This window comes from Heteronotia binoei, chromosome 15, assembly GCF_032191835.1.
Source record: "Heteronotia binoei isolate CCM8104 ecotype False Entrance Well chromosome 15, APGP_CSIRO_Hbin_v1, whole genome shotgun sequence".
Taxonomy (NCBI): domain Eukaryota; kingdom Metazoa; phylum Chordata; class Lepidosauria; order Squamata; family Gekkonidae; genus Heteronotia; species Heteronotia binoei.
The window spans coordinates 53,855,028-53,874,818 of NC_083237.1; the positions used below are offsets into that span (position 1 = coordinate 53,855,028).

The following is a 19,791-nucleotide window of genomic DNA, read 5'->3' on the forward strand; positions in this document are numbered from 1 at the left end:
TACTTATTACCCCTTTTCTCCCCAAAGTGGCTAACATAGTTTTCCACTCCTCCATTTTATCCTAACAACCACCCTGTGAGGTAGGCTCAGCTGAGAGACAGTACTGGCCCAAGGCCACCCAGCACACTGCCATGGCTTGCAGTTTAACCAAAAGCCAAGCTGTTCAACCAATGCTGGCTGTTCTCAACAGAATGTGTCTTCTGAAGCGTGTTCCTCAGACTTTTTAAAAGGGGTTTCCCCCCCCCCCTTCTCTTTAATTTACAAAGCTACATTTTCCTGCAATGCCTAGGGGGTTCCCCCCACAAGTACACAGAAACGCCTATCTTGTCTGTAATACAGCTTTCGCTATCCACACAGAGTCCAGCCGGATTATTAGTAGACCGAGCTAAATGTCTCTCACCACCTGCAAGGGCTGATTCCTTCCAGCCACCATCTAAAGCCCTGTGATGCCCCAATTTATAAACTCTGAAAGGTTATTAGGGAGCAATCCTAACCAGATCTACCCAGAAGTCTCTTTTTATTCAGCAGCACTTATTTCCAGGAAAGTGTTCTTAGAACTGCAGCTTAAGTTTGGCACAAGAGAGACAATTTTGAGGAAGGGCATTCCCAGTGAGCCAAGTGTGGCGAAATCGTTTCAGAATATTAGCATATACTTGGAGAAACTCCAGTTTTAATTCCTCCTCACCAGGAAAAAACTTGAGAAACCTGGAGTGCCTTAGGCCAGACATCTACAAGGAAGGAAAAGTGTTATTTTTTTTTTGAGTTGCTTACAGATGAACAACTTAGGATGGTCTTTGGCTGGATGAAGACCCAAGCCACTATTGAGTGGCAGAATTCTGAAGATCAGGGGTGGCCAAACTGCAGCTCGGGAGCCACACGTGGCTCTTTTACACATATTGTGTGGCTCTTGAAGCCTTGTTGGTCACCTTGGAGGAGGCATTTGTCTCTTTAAATCCCTTATTCAAGCCAAGCCGGCTGGTGACTTGGAGAATTAATTTAAAATTAAAGCTGCTTTCTTTCCACCTGTCCCTCCCCCATCTATTTTTCTTCCTTCCTTCCAGCTCTCAAACATCTGTCGTTTATTCTCACTGTGACGGAACCGGCCCGATTCTGCCTTCAGGCCCGGTCCCGTCAGCTCCCTATTGAGTCGCCAACTCCTGGAGGGAGCTATTTCTCCTCCTGCCCCTTGGGCTCGCTGCCACCACCTGCTCAGTCCCGGGGTTCAGATTGAGAGGAACAGGACTCCCAATCCCCCTCTTGCCTGGAAGGTCCCACAGCTTCCCAGGATTCCTGTCTGCCCTGCTTCAAGACAACCTGTTCTGCGAGAGTCTCGGACGATCCCACTTCCTGATCCACAGCTACTTGGTGAACCGGTTCCAATCTAAGGCCGCTCCGGACCCCCTTCTGGAACCGCTCCCGTTCCCCCAAGCCTTCAGCTATGTGGCTTAGCCTCACAGCTGGAGAGGGGGATTGGGAGTCCTGTTCCTCTCAATCTGAACCCCGGGACTGAGCAGGTGGTGGCAGCGAGCCCAAGGGGCAGGAGGAGAAATAGCTCCCTCCAGGAGTTGGCGACTCAATAGGGAGCTGACGGGACCGGGCCTGAAGGCAGAATCGGGCCGGTTCCGTCACACTCACATTAAACAAGTTTGGCCACCCCTGCTGAAGATCCTACTCATAAAACACGTAACTGAAATTCAGTCATACCCACCACATTATAGGCGGGGCTGTGCACGCTCCGAATGTAAAAAATTTGCAAATTTTTCACAGAAGCAAGCTAAAATCTGCAACCTGAATAATTAATACAAAATGTTCATACACATTCATTTGCATATATACCCATGAGGGACAATAAATGACTTGACCTCAGGAAATCCTGCTCAGCTGTTCTCAGATTCCTGAAATTTCACCAGTTTTACTGCTCACAGCTTTTCAAGTTCATCTCAGATGCTCAGGATGCTTAATTTTATATCTGAGGTGGATACATTAGAGGCACAGAGCCTGATGGTAGAGTACACACCACCCAGTTATAGCATATGACACGCAAAGAAGCCATAAAATTGGACTCTGGCTGCTGGGCAAAGCTGTACTCCCCCCCCCTTCATTCCTCAATCAACATTCATATGGTTACCAGATCCAGAAATGCACCCAGTCACACACAGAGTCACATCACACACAGAGTTAATACAGCTTTCCTAATCTTGAGTCAGAGTGGCATTTTGACAGTCTCGTTTTCAACCCTTCCCACAGTTTCAAATGCCAACCAACTGGAAGCGCCAAATGTTGCCAAAGTAAAATCACATGTACATTCCAGCTTTTAAAGAAATTTAATCCGTTGCCTGTATGTTTTAACTGGAACCCACTGAGACGTACATGGCCTTTATTAGTCACAGCGCTCCTCTGGCCAAATTTTAATCATGAAAAGAAGCACCTGGGCTAGGAAATCCTGGCATAATCTAAACTTTCTATAAACGTCTACCTCTATTTGGACCAGCAAAGCTTGGAAAACATAATGAAGGGGCCCTTCTTCAGACATAGAAGGGGAATCCTTAAGTATCAGAACAGATTATTAGTGATTAGTGCCTTCCAGCCCATCTCCAAGTTTGAGATTGCTTCTTCAACCCTAACGACACACATTCCAGCAACTTCTTGACTTTAATTCCACTGTAGACAAATGGCAGACGATCCTTCTGTCGCCGGATCTCAAGATCTGAAGAAGGCAGCTCCCTGTCTTCCCCCAAATCAAAATCAACAGCTAAAGGAATTTGACGTCGTCTTGGATTAATCTTTGACTAAGATTAATGGGCATAGACCCCCCCCCCCCCCCCAGAGAGGTCTTTCATACCCTGAACAGTGAAAATAAAATCCCCCTTACTAGGGAGCTGCAGCCTGTCTTCCAAGCCAAACAGGAAGTCACATTCCAGCAACTTCTTAACATGCAAATAGAGAAAAAGTATGTTTGTGCACATGAGTAAAGTGCTTCCAAGTCGCAGGTGACTTATGGTCACCCTGTAGGGCAGGGGTGTCAAACTCATTTCTTATGAGGGCCAGATCTGACATAGATGAGGCCTTGTTGGGCTGGGTCACATGTGTCATAAAATGTAACACCAGGTAGGGGAGATATAAACTTTATAAAGGACACAGACAAACACAATTAAAGGGGTTTTTTAAAACTTAAAATAAAATACGCTTAAAAGATATTGTTTTAACAGTTATTTAACATCTCTTGCTCTGACTTATTGCATCAAAATCAGGAGACAATGTCTGTGCTGTAGCAGTCTTGAGTATGCTGCTCAGGTGTGTGCAAGTTGCAAACCTACTTTTCATCTATTGAAATTCATTACAGAAATCTCAAGGTCAATGCTTTGAGCCTAAGACCCAGAGGGAAAAATGAAATGCCTGGGCATTGTGAACTTTTGTACGTAAGTTGCTTCGTGTGCTGGTAAGTCAATGGAGAAAACAGAAGCTTTGCTCTGTAGCTCCTGTGTGATTGAGCAAACTTGGCAAAGCAAGCTATGATGTGGAAGGAAGCAAGAGAGAGAGAAAGAAGCAGATGACAGTGAGTTGCTTGCAGGCCTGATATGATCCCTCCAGGGGCCTGATTTGGCCCTCAGGCTACACGTCTAATGCCCCTGCTGTAGAGTTTTTAAGGGAAGAGGAGTTCAGATGAGGTTTACCGCTGCCTGCTGTTCCCTTGAGAGCAAGTTTGGTGTAGTGGTTAAGTGTGCGGACTCTTATCTGGGAGAACCGGGTTTGATTTCCCACTCCTCCACTTGCACCTGCTAGCATGGCCTTGGGTCAGCCATAGCTTTGGCAGCTGCTGTGAGAGCCCTCTCCAGCCCCACCCACCTCACCTGTGGGGGAAGAAGGTAAAGGAGATTGTGAGCCGCTCTGAGACTCTTCGGAATGGAGGGCTGGATATAAATCCAATATCATCTTCTTCTTCTCTAAGCTTAGTGTGAGCTAGCTTGCAGTTTTTTAGCCTCTGGCTCACACATTTTTGTCTTAGCTCAGGACAAACGGCCCCAGAGCAAACTAATTTATGCGGTAGTTCACTACTTTAATGCCAATAGCTCACAAAGTACAATTTTTCTCACAAGACTCCACAGCTTAGAAGGAGCGTATTCCTTGGTGGTCTGCTTAGTACTCTGCACAGAGAGAGAAAGAAAGACAGACAGAGACATGAAAGGCAGGGATTCATAGTTGAACACCCCAATGTCTTCCCTCAAACTCTCCCATATAATGCCAACCCCAAGCCCGAGCAGTCCATGTACTTGAATGATTTAATTTAAATTGTGATTTATACCCCACCCTATCCCACAGAGCGGGCTCAGGGAGGCTTACAACGTTAAAACACTGCAATAACTATAAATAAAACAAATCAACTTAAACACAACGAATTTAAAATATCTCACAGACATAATACATGCAGATTAAAATAATGTTTCTGGTTCAGGACAAACAGCAAAACTGGTGATCTAGTCTTGGAACTTGGTAGCCTTATGCCGTGTACTGTCTCCTAATTCCTTATCCCTATAGAAATTTTTAACTTGTCTGTGCATATGTAGATGTACAAACACACTCCCCTGTCTTGTGTGTGCATGTGTACACATATACTCCCCAAAGCCAATTCCTGTCACCTCCCACACTGCTTTTTTTGGAACAGTTTTGTACGGAGCAGTGTCCAATCATGTGACTCTCAGCTGCAGTCCAACGTACAGGTTTAACGCTAGTAAGAGGAACTAGGCATAAGAACATAAAAAAGAGCCCTGCTGGATGAGACCAGTGGTCCATCTTGTCCAGCATCCTGCCTCACACTGTGCCAAAGACTTCCTCTGGACAGCAAACAACAGGGCACAGAGGCTGAGGCCTTTCCCAGATAAGAACGTATGGAGAGCCCTCAGACAAGTGGTCCATCTAGTCCAGCATCCAGTTCCTCTGGAGAGTCAACAACAGAGCGCGGAGGCTGAGGCCTTCCCCTGATGCTGCCTTCTGGCTCTGGGATTCAGAGTATCAGTGTCTCTGACTGTGCACATTCCCCTCAGCCACCATGTCTAATAGTCGCTGACAGACTTATCCTCCATGCATCTACAAGAACACAGGCACAGGAAACAGAACTCAAGATGGAGATAGGCAAACAGCTTCACGTGTGATTTTGTTTTGGTCTGGATCCCCTATATTAAAATGATTGGGGTGCTTCCCATACCACTACAACCCTGTGGAATCCCTTTACTTTAGATTACGTGGCTGAACAGATGCCATTTACTCCTACATGGAAATAAAACAGACACGCTGCTACAGGCAGGGCAAAACTTTCTCCTCCTCCTACGACAGTGGTTCTTGAAATGTGCAACCCCTCCCTATGCAGACATCCAATCTATTTGTAATGGCTGCCATTTTGTCAGTCACAGGGCTTTTTTTGTAGCAGGAGCTCCTTTGCATATTAGGCCACACACACCCTGATGTAGCCAATCCTCCTTGAGCTAACAGTAGGACCTGTGTTAAGAGCCCTGTAAGCTCTTGGAGGATTGGCTAGATCAGGGGTGTGTGGCCTAATATGTAAAGGAGTACCTGCTACAATAAAAGCCCTGGTCATATATACAAAATAGACCCATGCATATACAATATAAGCACCAGCTCTTAACTTCTGCATTTCCATCACAGTGGAGCCAGATAGTGGCAGAAGATGGACGACACAGCTCTATCTGCAAACCCCACAAAACCACAACCTCCTCCCTCCTATCCCTGCTGCCCCAGGTAAGCTGAGTTCTTAAGCAGGAGGTAGGAAAAGACAGCTGGTTTAGAGCCAGGGCACCTTTCCAGATGTCGAAGTAGCTGGTCTTCCACATGGCAGGTCGAAGTAACTGGTCTTTCACGCAGTAGGTCAGTATGATTATGGCCCAAGCTAAGGTCAGTCACCACAGCACCACCACCACAATTTTTTTTGTGTGGGGGGAGGGGGTTGCTTATTAGTAAAAAGATAAAGGTAGTCCCCTGTGCAAGCACCAGTCGTTTCCAACTCTGGGGTGATGTCGTATCACAATGTTTTCACAGCAGACTTTTTTATGGGGTGGTTTGCCATTGCCTTCTCCAGTCATCTACGCTTTTCCCCCAGCAAGCTGGGTACTCATTTTACCGACCTCAAAAGGATGGAAGGCCGAGTCAACCTTGTGCCGGCTACCTGAAACCAGCTTCCGCTGGGATCAAAGTGTCCACATTTGTACTGCTGACTGCCCTTCATTGGGATGAGAATAGGCTACCATACTTTTTAATATATAATTACTTTTGAATTTACATACTTTTTAAATATAAAAGTACTTCTGAATTTACAAATATCTTTTGACACAAAAATCCACAGTAACTAACAACCAAAAGAAACAATTAAACCATATTCAACAGAGCCCATAGTAATTTAGTAGTACAGCATACAAATAACTAGTTACAAAAACAGAAGCGTTTCGTGTTGCCACTTCATCAGTATTGTTAATGTCTTCCTCTCGTTGAGCTGTATATAATGGACTAAGCCAGTTTCTTTTACTAAAAGCATGTGCAAAGCCTTTCGTTTCATTGCTGGCCAAAACACTCTCCGTACATACTGGATATATAAAAAAGCATGGTAGCCTATTGACATCACGGTTATGTTGTCTGTTTCTTGTAATGCATCTTCACTGTGATCCCATTATTGATCACTGCATTCACTGGGATGAGGGCATACTTCAGTTTCATCACAAATCAGGCGGGTAAGCCGGCGGGACCAACAGAACGTTAAATCGTCCCCAAACATCAACATTTCTTCTTGTCCTCTTTCCAAAGACAAATTCGTTCCTATAAATCAGGGGTCCCCAACCCCCAGTCCGTGGACCGGTACCAGTCCGTGCCCTGTTAGCAACCAGGCCACAGAGTGAGGCAGAGACTTTTGCCTACTCCTCATTTAAAGACCCCCCATGGGGGAGCAGGGATGGGGTGTGGGGACAGCCTGGGGAAGAAAAACCCCAGCACCCCCATCGGTCCTGGGAAAATTGTCTTCCGCAAAATGGGTCCTTGGTGCCAAAAAGGTTGGGGGGCACTGCTATAAATGATGATTCTCTCCCTAACTCTGAAGCAATTATGCCCAAATACACTCCCTCTATAGCCAGGGCTTGTTATGTGCTGAGCCAAAGTACTCAAAGCTGCTTTCTCTACTCTGCTCTTTATTTTTAAATAGGCACTTGGCTATGTGTGCAACAGTCTGCTTTTTAAAAACTATTTGCGTTTTAAACATTTTTTTTAAAACACACATTTTTTTCTCTTTCATCATTAAAAACAATGAAGGACAGACACAAAACACACAATAGCAACACCCTATTTCCCCACACTGATGACTGAGCAAAACACAGTGTTTTCATAAAGGATCTGCATATATGCACAGAGAGGGAGATAACTGGCCTCTAGTAAGGACTTCAGTTCCTCCTAGAGCAGGTTTTGGTAGTTCCTGCCGGTTTACTATTCATCATTCTTTAAATACCCAGCTCATTTACATGACACTCCTCTCTGATTTGAGTTTCTACATGCCATGTCACCAGCTTTCATTTCCCATACTTCGGATACCGGCTAAACTGGGGTGGCCAAACTGTGGCTTGGGAGACACATGCGGCTCTTTCACGCATATTGTGTGGCTCTGGAAGCCCCCACTGCCCCATCAGCCAGCTTGGAGAAGGCATTTCTCTCTTTAAATCTCTTCTCCAAGCTATGTCAATGTCTTAGATTTAAAGAGAGCCATTTTGGTGTAGTGGTTAAGTGCGTGGACTTTTATCTGGGAGAACCAGGTTTGATTCCCCACTCCTCCACTTGCACCTGCTGGAATGGCCTTGGGTCAGCCACAGCTCTCGTAGGAGTTGTCCTTAAAAGGGCAGCTGCTGTAAGAGCCCCACCTACCTCACAGTTTGTCTGTTGTGGGGAGGTGGGGAAGGTAAAGGGATTGTGACTGCTCTGAGACGCTGAGATTCAGAGTATAGGGTAGGATATAAATCCAATATCTTCTTTCCACTTCCACCTCCCCCATTTGTTTTTGTTTTTCCTTCCTTCCTTCCTTCCTTCCTTCCTTCCTTCCTTCCTTCCTTCCTTCCTTCCTTCCTTCCTTCCTTCCGGTTCTCAAATATCTGACGTTCATGTCTTGCGGCTCTCAAACACTTGATGTTTATTCTCTGTGGCTATTATGTTAAGCAAGTTTGGCCACTCTTGGGCTAAACTGTCAGAAAGCACTAAGACGAACAGAAGTACTATACACTGTGAGGGCAGACATTTTATGCTCATAGTTAGCACGCTTTCAGTATAATGTATATAAGAGAGCACAAATGGCCAGAATCTACTGCCTTCCCACCTAGCCATTGGTTGGCCTGCTCCATTACATCACAGAATGTGCATAAGGAAATGACAGCATGCAGCTGAAGCATGGACGACATGGTAGGCTATGACCAAGAAGCCTGAAACTTAGGTAATGGTGATAGGAAGGAAGAACCACAGGAAATGGGGTTGGGGTGAAAAGGTTCTAGTAGTACGAAGGGCTTGATCCTATTGGCAGAATGGCCAGGAAAAGAAATTTTGGAATCCTTGAGAACATGGGGAAGATCAATAAAAAGGGGTAAAAGTCAAATAAAAATCAACAAAAAGGGTAAAAGCCAAAGATCAATAAAAAGGGTAAAAGTCACATCGTTGTTGAGCTAACAAACCACCTCTTTGGCAGCTCTGGCTCGTTTCTGGCATATTAGACTTCTTTTTGAAGGCATCGGTAGGCATGTAGATGGGAAAGATTCTATAGATGTGGAATATTTTGGCATTTCAGCAGCATGACACAGGCCAATACACTACTTCCCCAAAATATGTTTACTGCTGCCCCATACCACGCTTTCTGCACCCTCTAAGAACTTGAGCTGCCCATTCAGCAAAATCCTGATCTCACAGAGTACACGGCTCTCAGGCAAAGCACAAAAGAGATCCAGGGATAAAGGAGGACGAAAGCAAACAAACAGGCAATGACAGAGTAGAAAAGCACCACAGTACAACCAAGGCAATGAGCATGACTCGGGTTTCCATAGCACCTACCTCCACTGTTCCTTGCTTTGACTGGAGCTCTTGCACACCACACCACTGGAAAACCAAAAGGGGGGGGGAGGGAGAGAGACACAAAATTGTTTTTAGTCTAATGCAATTGGGGCTCCAGTAGAACATACAAGTGTGCTCCAAATGAAATCAACTCTGGAGGTATTAAGTGTCATTACAGTTCACACAGCTCCCTTTCTCCCACTGCACAGAAGTCATTTTTCCAGTCACCCTGCAAAGAAGAACTACAGTCTTGTGGAAATATCCTGCCGTGAGATCAGCTCCTTGGCTACGCAAAAATGATACCAAGCCTTGATAAAGCCTCTGATATGGCTAAATCATGGTAGGATCGTGACTCACAGAAGCTACAAAAACCGACCTGGTTAACAGAATGAGGGGAAAAACTGGCTTCTATATTAGAATTCAAGAAGCATATCTCGAGCACTCCAGAGGGGCAGCATTGTTCTAGCGGAAGGGAACGAAAGCAGCCCAAGGCCTAAGGGCATAACCAGCTATCTAGATCAGCCCTGCACAATCCAGACTGTGAAGCACCTCATGAAGCCGGTGTGCCAGTGCAAACAGGAATCCTATTAAAAAAGTGGACCTACAGAGTAAATACCTCCAGGTGTCTAATGCAAGCAAATCAGGCCTAGTAAATGCAGTGCAAGAGAACATCTAACATGTCCAGCTTCCTATGTTTCCCCAATATCCTTCGGTACACTCTCACCCCTGCTCCAGTAATGTACTAACTGTGCTGGAAGCCCACAGTAGCAATCAAGCATTCTCAACAAACAATCAAATCAAATGTATTAATGTTACGACGCATAGCCAATACGAACACATTTTTAAAAGCGTGACCCGCATGCGATACAGACAATTACATAAAATATTATATTGATTTTAAAAGAACTAATGTCAAGCCAACGACAAAAAGATATGGAAGTCCTTTGCACCTCAGGATCGCTCTTTTAGATAATCTTTGCATATTCTAGAAGCTGCGAGTAGAAATCTAGAACATGCAAGAGTGACTTGTGGATGGGAATCTGCTAGAAGTATATTCCTAGTTTCGGATTCCGAGAGGCCCTTGAATTTTACCAATATGAATTGTCAGTATTTGGTGTGTATTTCATTATAAAGGCTATACCTGAACAGGGCATGTTTAATCATTTCCACCATACCCACACCACATGGGCAAATACGTAAAGATGTTACATCGGGCCATAGAAAAGGCCCTTCTGCATGATGGAATTGTCAAAACTCATCAGATAAGAGGCTGGGGCCACTACATCTCTCTTTTGCGGAAGGGCATAACATTTCGAAACTTTCATGATATCATTCTGTCCCTCTATGTCAAGCATTCTCTGCTTAACTATGGCCCTAGCTTGGTCTAGGACAGGGGTGGCCAAATTTGCTTAAGATAAGAGCCACACAGAATACACATCAGATGTTTGAGAGCCACAAGACATGAACATCAGATGTTTGAGAGCCACAAGACATGAACATCAGATGTCTGAGAGCCACAAGACATGAACGTCAGATGTCTGAGAGCTGCAAGACATGAACATCAGATGTTTGAGAGCCACAAGACATGAACATCAGATGTTTGAGAGCCACAAGACATGAACATCGGATGTTTGAAAGCAGGCAGGAAGGCAGGCAGGCAGGCAGGAAGGAAGGCAAATAGATGGAGGGGAGAAGAGGTGGGAAGAAAACAACTTTAAATGCATTCTCCAAGCCACTGGCTGGCTTGGCGAAATGATTTAAAGAGACAAATGCCTTCCCCAAGCTGGCTGACAGGGCGGTGGGGGTTTTGAGAGCCACACAATATGTGTGAAAGAGCCACATGTGGCTCCAGAGCAACAGTTTGGCCATCCCTGGTCTAGGGCCATTATCTGAAGGGACTCAGGCGAGAAGCCCAACGTGGTCACTTTGATGGATAGCCCTAAGCAGGTGGAACAGTACCCATCCTTAAAAATTAATGAGGCAATATCGGAAGGGCGATGGCAAAGCTTGAGCCAGATATTAATTGAAGCCAGACTTATCTGGGACCCTATCCTTAACAGTCCAGTTTTGAGACATAGCATAGAATTGGCAATGGACAACCTGGACTACTGTTCTATTGTTATTTGTTTTGAGAACAATAAAACAATCCTGAAACATACAAGGCAACAGGTACAAGAAAACTGCTTCACTGTCTTCATTGTTTTGGAAGAACAAACTTACGCTCCTTTAACAACTGCGTACCAAGCAGAAATTCAATTCTTCAATAAGAGGCTTTTTGATATACCCCTCCTTTTTCACCTTAAGGAGTCTCAAAGCAGCTTACAATCTCCTTCCCTTCCTCTCCCCACAACAGACACCTTGTGGGGTAAGTGGAGCTGAGAGAACTCTCGAGATAACTGCTCTTGAGCGAACAGCTCTGAGAGAACTGTTACTGGCCTAAGGGTCACCAAGCTGGCTGCATGTGGAGGAGGAATGGGGAATCAAACCCGGTTCTTCAGATTAGAGGCCACCACTCTTAACCACTACACCACACTGCGTGGGTAGCTGATGTAGCACTGTGTTTAAGGTGCCAAAGCAGTTTACAATCTCCTTCCCTTCCTCTCCCCACAACAGACACCTTGTGGGGTAAGTGGAGCTGAGAGAACTCTCGAGATAACTGCTCCTGAGCGAACAGCTCTGAGAGAACTGTTACTGGCCTAAGGGTCACCAAGCTGGCTGCATGTGGAGGAGGAATGGGGAATTAAACCCGGTTCTTCAGATTAGAGGCCACCACTCTTAACCACTACACCACACTGCGTGGGTAGCTGATGTAGCACTGTGTTTAAGGTGCCAAACTAGGATCTGAGAGGCCTAGATTCAAAACCCCATTCTGTCATGCTGGGTGACCCTGGGCAAGTAACTCTTTCTTAGCAACACCTGTCTCACAGAGGGTGCTGGTGAAGTGGAGGAGGAGAATAATGCACACTACCTTTAGCCCCTGAGTGAAAGGGAAGGATAGAAGTGGGTGTCGCTTCCAATTTATGGTGACCTTATGAATCAACGTCCTCCAAAAAGCCATCACATTAACAGCCATTCTCAGGTCTTGCAAACAGAGGGCCGTGGCTTCCCTGAGTCAGGGTCTTCCTCTTTTTCTGTTGCCTTCATCCTTTCCTAGCATTATTGCCTTTTCCTGTGACTCTTGTCTTCTCATAAAACGTCCAAACTACAATAGCCTGAGTTTAGCCATGTTAGCTAGGAGGAGTTCAGGATAGGAGCGCAATAAATAATGAACGTAATGCAGTGAAGGCCAAAAAGCCGGGCTTGCAGTCTGCTACGGAGCTGAAGAAGGCCCAAAATCTCTGTCCGTACAAAAGAAAGCACAGAGAGCTTAAGGCTTCAAAAATGGGAACTGGAGGCTAAATGCAATACCAATCGCACCGCACAATTTGAAACGACTTCTGTAATTCTTCATTTAACCTCCGGAGGAATCAACACATCCTATGGGCTCATGAAAAGTACACCTCACTTAGGAGCAGTAGCTTGACTTTTGCCTTCAAAACTGCCTCTAAAAGAGCAGGGAATGACAGAGTAACCACTCAGAACCAGCATTAAAAAGTCTCTGTTGAGCCATGAAGATTTAATGTTATCATTTTATTCCGAGAAAATTGACTGACATTATGTGTGATGGGAGGGGTCATATACAATTGAGACCGGGAACAGCTCGGGGAAGGGGGAACAGAAATCTATGGGCATTCTGCCCTCAAATGCATCTATCCCCCTATAACTGTTACAGCTATTTACTTTTGTTGGCACAAAGGGCTAAATGTGGACTCTGCACCCGGCAACCCCATTGCCATGGTCAGATCTGGGCTCCCCAAGGGTACGATTTGAAATCATTTACTTTGGCTTATTGAAGGAAGCAAGTGGCCTGTAATGAGGGACATGACAACATATCCAAATGTCTGCGGCAGGAAGCAGCTATTGCTTGCTCAGACACAGAACTCCCAAAATCTACGTATTTACATTTCAGTAAATCAACAGGAACAATTGAGAACACTGCTTATCTTCATTTGCACAATTCCACCTTGGGTTCTGTTTGCTGGCTACACTAGAGATGACAAAGGCTGGTTATTTATGCATAATGTACAATCGTGCACTTTTGGGTCTCTGTCTCTGTTTATGTGCATGGGTGCGTATTCAAATACACCTTGGAGAGCCAGTTTGGTGTAGTGGTTAAGTGCACAGACTCTTATCTGGGAGAACCAGGTTTGATTCCCCACTCCTCCACTTGCACCTGCTAGCATGGCCCTGGGTCAGCCATAGCTCTGGCAGAGGTTGTCCTTGAAAGGGCAGCTGCTGTGAGAGCCCTCTCCAGCCCCACCCACCTCACAGGGTGTCTGTTGTGGGGGAGGAAGGTAAAGGAGATTGTGAGCCGCTCTGAGACTCTTCGGAGTGGAGGGCGGGATATAAATCCAATATCTTCTTCTTCTTCTTCTTCTTGACTCTCAGCAAGAATTTTGACATGTTATTATTTTATTGGTTTCTCACGCTCATACTACCTAGATCAAAGGTTTGCTCAATTTGTTAATTTTACTATTCTGTCACTGGATTTTAAGTTTGTACCATTTTGAATTCTAAACCAGCGATACGTAGCTCTGCTCAGTGTACCTGATTCCTCATCCGAAGAAGTGTGCATGCACACGAAAGCTTGCATTCCGAATAAGACTTTGTTGGTCTTAGCGGTGCACCTTGACTCCTACTTTGTTCTCAGCAAGAAAGACGGACTATAAATAAATAACAGACCTGGCTTGGCACATCTGAATGCTCCGCTTTGTCTCAGAACTAACAACAGTTATACACACATGGGTGCCCAGTGATCTCATTTTATCATCACAACCAACTTTTCCAGATAAGTTAACCCAGGGGTCATTTTGTAGGAAAATAGGTGGTGGAACTCATTAGTATAATTCATTAGCATAAGCTGCCGCCCCCAGTCTGAAGCAACCCGATGCAAGAAAGAAGAGCCTCAGGCGAGCGAGGCCTGCTTGAGCTAGGTAGAGATCCAGCTAACCCAATCAGGCCTCGCTCGCCTGGGCTCTCCTGAGCACCCCCCCCCTCCCGCCAAAAGGCCAATAAGCCACCCACCACCCAAAATCACATAAGAAGTGGAGAAAGGGTGGTACGGGCTTCTCCATGGGTTAATGAGGGCTGCTGGGGGTGTGGCAAAGCCCCTGGTGGCTGGCTGGCTGCCCGCTCTCCTAATCCAGGCATTGTTATGCAGCTACTATTCAATGGACAAAGTAGGCAGGTGGGGGGGGGGGAGGAGGGGGAAACCTCAGAAAGCTTCAGGAGCTGTGCTGAATCTGAGGCCTGAGTTAGCCTCCTCCAAAAAGTTTTAGGCTGCTGCAGAAAAAAAGTTAAACAGGAGACTTGTCGCTGTAATGTGCAATAGTTTAAAATTATCAGTCTTTAAATTGCCACAAGGATTTCAAGTTGGCCTGAGAAGCTGTTAGCCCCAATTCAATTACACTCATGTGCACTGTTATATCAACAATGACCAGTTGTGTGAGAAGTGGAGACAAAGTATTCGGCTCTTGCTCCTCCTTTCAACCAACGGATTGATGCTATCACCAATGTACAGAACATTAGCTACTGAATCAGGTACAACTACATTTGCTTACAGTTCTTCATGCAAGGGAGGCCGGTTCAAGATGAGTCAAGATCATCACAGTATAGAGCAGGGGTGGCCAAACTGTGGCTCAGGAACCACATGTGGCTCTGTCACATACTGTGTGGCTCCCGGAGATCGAGGAGGAACTTAATGCAGGCTTACTCTCAAGTAAACATGCTTCGCATCGGGACCTCAGTCAGCCTCTGAGCACTGACCCATAGGTAGGCGACTATTTCCGCCATGTGTGAAGTGGTGGAGAAGAGGCAAGCTCTTCTCCACTACAGAGGTTGCCCAGAGACCTAGAGTGGAGAAAGAGAGCACAAGCTGAGGGAGCCTCTGGAAGGAGGGATGGAATTGAAGAGGGTAGCGCAGGGCTCCCTTAGTTTCACAGTTGCTGTATTTACTAACCTTGGTGTCAAGGCAAAGAGAGATGCATAAGGACACAAACAGTGGTCAGTGATTTATATGGTGCATGTGCGTTTCCGTCTTTCACTGGTGCCAAAAGAATAATTCCCTAACCTTTCCCTGTGCTAATCTTATGGGGACTGTTCATTCCAGATTTTACTTTTTTAAAAGTCTCCTTATAGCATGGTCACGTTGCAATGTGCATACGTATGTATTTTGTCTTTCTGTGCAAAGAAATTATTAAGAATTTTAATAAAGACGTGTGTGTAATATTTCTTCATGCCTTGCGGCTGTCAAACATCTGACATTTATTCCATGTCGCTCATGTTAAACAAGTCTGGCCACCCCTGGTACAGAATGTCACCTGAGCTTCAACATCCAAACCTAGCCACTATATTACAAATCTCAGTGGAGGAAGACACTGCCGAAATAGCTTATAGCAAACAGTTCAAGATGATACACATGCAAGAAGCAAGCACCATATTACCAGGGAATGTTCCAGAATCACCATTCATTCTTAAGTGAAAATCTGATAGTTAGACTCAAAGCATAAGCAAAACCAAGCCACATGGTGTTAAGAACAAGCCTCTTATGAGGAAAGGAAAGGCTAAAGTGTCTGGGATTTTTCAGGTTACAAAAGAGATTATTAAGGGGCAACAGGACGGGGTTTCTAAAATTATGCATGGGATAGAGAGAGTTGACAAAGGGAACTTTTTCTCCCTCTCCCACGATTCTAGAACTCCAGGACATCCGATGAAGCTGATGGGCAGTAAATTCAGAACAGACAAAAGGAAATACTTCTTTGCATATCAAGTGATTAAATGTGAAATTCGATGCCAGAGGCTGTACTGATGGCCACGAATAAACAGCTTTAAAAAGGGGTTAGATAGATTCACAGAGGATACGTCTTATCAGTGGTTACTAACCATGGTGACTAAAGGGAACCTATACATTCAGGGACAGTCAACCTCTGAATCCTGGTAGCAGGAGGCAAAATCAGTGGAAGGCTTTGGCTTCTATGCTCTGTTTTTGGCCCTCCAGAGGAATGGGTTGGCCACTGTGTGAGACAGGATGCTGGACTAGATGGACCACTGGACTGATCCAGCAGGGCTCTCGTTATGTTGTTATCAAGGGAAGGCCTCAGTCTCTATGCCCTGTTGTTGGCCCCCCCGAGAAATGGGTGGGCTACTGTATGGGACAGGATGCTGGACTAGATGGACCACTGGACTGATCCAGCAGGGCTCTCGTTATGTTGTTATCAAGGGAAGGCCTCAGTCTCTATGCCCTGTTGTTGGCCCCCCCGAGAAATGGGTGGGCTACTGTATGGGACAGGATGCTGGACTAGATGGACCAATGGAGTGATGCAGTAGGGCTCTTCTTCTGGTGTTATTTTCTCATGTTCTTGTTTTCTTATGTTCTCTGTTTTTCAGCCCAATCTAGCTCAAGAGATTGTTCTCAAGCTAAATATAACTTGCTCACTGAAGAGTACTACAGAAATAAGTAACATTGCTCTGAAAGCCATTTGCTTTCAAAGCAGTTAAGCAGGCATGCACACAGAGCAAAATTACCTCAGAAATTAGACTATATGCAAGGAGAAAAAAAACTGCACCTATATGTGAAAAACTAGTTAAGAAGAATTATCCAGATACAGTTCAAGACATAATGAAAGCAGCAGGAAAGCAGTGTGAGGCTCCCAACAGTTGTATCAACAAAAAGTCCATGTATGAAAGCAGTCATGAAAGAATGCCGAGAAATGTTAAGATTTTTTTCCCCCCACAGAAAATGTCAGCTGAATCCCTGAAAGCAGTCATTCATACCACATGTTTTCATCATCAAGAAAGTCCCAAGCAATTCAGTCTAACACACATGATCTGATGCGCCAGTGAAGATGGCAGATAATTTTTTTTTTAGGCATGATAAAAACGTAAGAAGAGTTTTGCTGCGTCAGACTGGTGGTCCATCTTTTTCAGCATCCTGTTTCACACAGTGACCAGTTGTGGGGGCAGTGAGGCATAGAGGCTAATGTCTTCCATCAGTGGCTATTAGCCACAGTGTATGTGTGTATATAACATTTTTTGCCACTGTGTGGCACAGAGGGTTGGACTTGATGGGCCGTTGGCCTGATCCAACATGGCTTCTCTTATGTTCTTATGTTCCCCTGACACTGCCTCCCATAACTGGTATTCAGAGGTTCGCCGCCTCTGAATTCAGAACTCCTCTTGACAACGATAAAACATTTGTGGAAAGCCTCCATGACAACCATTCGACATGAAAATGAAGACAGCTGCATGCAGAACACAAGCTCTCTCTCTCCAACGTGTACCTGAACTGCCACAACTTCAGACTTTTTCTCCGGAAGACAATGCCACCGAGACACACAGGAAGAAGCAAATGTGGAGCAATACATCAGGCAGCACACATGAACCAATGATATGGCTTTGGAACTGCAAATGTTTGGGAAACCGGAGGGAGGGGAAACTGCATGGCAGATTTATTGCTGCTTCTCCTAAGAGGTAAACACTCCTCCACTGCCCAGTCCGTGTTGTTTACAGCTCAGCAGGGAAAGCAGAACAGATCTCCACTGCAACACACTAAACTCCAGCTGTCATTAGCCTTCCTGGCAGGGTGCGTGTGCTCACCCAGTGGCCTTCTTAGGGCATTAAAAAAAAAAAAAGACAAGCACCAAAATATCTACCATTGTAATTTGACTTAGGGTTTGGTCTATTTCAGCGCAAGAATCAGCTCCAGGGTTTGCAATTTAAATTGGAGCTTTTCTGCATCTATATATGAAAAACTGGTTAAGAAGAATTATCCAGATACAGTTCAAGACATAATGAAAGCAGCGGAAAAGTGGTGTGAGCCTCCGAACAGTTATATCCAGAGAAGAGATTTGGTGCACAGTGTTCTTCTTTTACAGGATTACAGGCTAGCAGGGCCCACAGTAAGGATGCAAAGGGGGGTAGCCATTTGTCGGTTGCAGCATATTAAAACCAAATCCCAGTAGCACCTTCAAGAGTACCAATATTTAATTTAACACCAGCTTTCACCAGCCCCAGCCCTCTGCTTCCGATAGTCAGAACTCCACAGGACTCAAGTCCCAATCTCTTTTGTTTTGGAAAACACGCACAAGAGTATACTTGGCTCAGAAAAACAGACTTCGAGTCCAGTGGCATCTTTAAGGCCAACAAAAATTTATTCAGGATACCTTTTCTACCGCTTCAGGCCAACACGGCTGACCACCTGGATCTACCTTGGCTCAGAAAGTATTTTTCCCCATTATTCACAGGGATGACAGGGGTTTGAGTGTTCACCTCCCCCCCCCCCAAATGATCAGTGTTCCCTCCAAGCTGAGTTTGTGTGAGCGAGCGAGCTCACAGTTTTTTAGCCTCTGGCTCACACATTCTTGTCTTAGCTCAGGAAAAAATGGTCCCAGAGCAAACTAATTCATGCAGCAGCTCACAGCTTTAATGCCAATAGCCCATGAAGTAGAATTTTGGCTCACAAGACTCCACAGCTTATATGGCATTAAAAAGACTACTTTGGACTTGCTCTGCTCTTAACAATGCCACCAGCCAGCAAACCCGTAAACTCCTAAAAGACAGGGCACCTGACCCGGTCTTTAAAAGGGTCAACCCAGACGACACAAAATATCTCGGGGGGGGGGGGGGCAGCGCACGGAACCTTCTACCCAGAAGAAAACTTCGCCCGAAAGGTGCCACCGGCCTCAAACTGAACACAACGTATTGCGGAAGCTTCGTTGGGAGTTCTTTTGTGTTCGTCTTCGCGGCTGGGGGTTGTGCGAGGGTCCTACCCGGGCCACCTCCTTTTCCTGTGTCAACTCGTGTGCAGCGGGTCCTTATCTCTTCCCTCGCACGCTCTCCTCGGGGCTTGTCGCTTGCACGGGGTGGGGGAGCGAGCAAGCAGTGTTTCTTTCCCCCCAGGCATTCAGCGGCTCCTCGGGGGCGGGCAGGGAAGGCACCCCGCTCCCCTCTCCAAAGGGATCCTAGTTTCCAAGCGCTCTCCGCAGCGGGCGCGCACACATCCCCATTTCAACCCCAACGCGCGTCGGCCGTGGCGCCCACCGAAGGCGAAAACAACATTACGCACGAAGGCGGCGCTGCCGCTGCTGCTGCTGGGCTTTTGCCAGCAAGGGCCAAGGCGAGGCGCCCTTCCTCTCCCGGCCTCCCCAAGCCGCCCGTCTCTTACCTGGGCCGGCCAGGGCCGGCTGCCAGGGCTCGGGCCACGCACGTTCGCCTCCTTTCCCTTCGCTCGACTCCTCCGGGCTCGGTCCCGCAGCCCTGCCCCCCTGGCACGGTCCCGGCTCCGGCCACAGCCCTTCCTGCCTCCTCCTCGGCGGCCCGCCTCTCGCCTTCTCTCCCCCCGAGCAGGCCCGCCTCCCTACCCGCCCGAAAGCGGGGGCTGAGCGGCGGGACGGCGACTGAACTCGCGGCAGTCGCGACGCAGGAGAGGAGAGGCGGCAGCAACAGGCAGCAGCGCCGAGCGCCCCGAAGACGCAACGCGGCCGGGCGGCCCTCCTCCGCCTTCGTCGGTCCCGCTCCGCGCCGAGAGGCCCCCAAAGCAGGAGCGGACTGGGTCTAAAAATCTGGGACAAAGGGTCTAAAGCTAGCATCAGTCTAAAGCTATCATTTCATTTTTTA

At 46.4% G+C, this 19,791-nt stretch overlaps 1 protein-coding gene across 1 annotated transcript in view; it reads right to left on the reverse strand.

Annotated features, from left to right (window-relative positions):
- LOC132583972 (signal transducer and activator of transcription 5B-like) overlaps positions 1–19,372 on the reverse strand; it is a 93,426-nt gene extending 74,054 nt beyond the window's left edge. Inside the window, 2 exon segments of the mRNA XM_060255732.1 lie at positions 9,079–9,123; positions 19,340–19,372. The gene's annotated coding sequence lies outside the window, so the exon portion shown is untranslated.
- Positions 19,373–19,791: the final 419 nt, after the last annotated feature.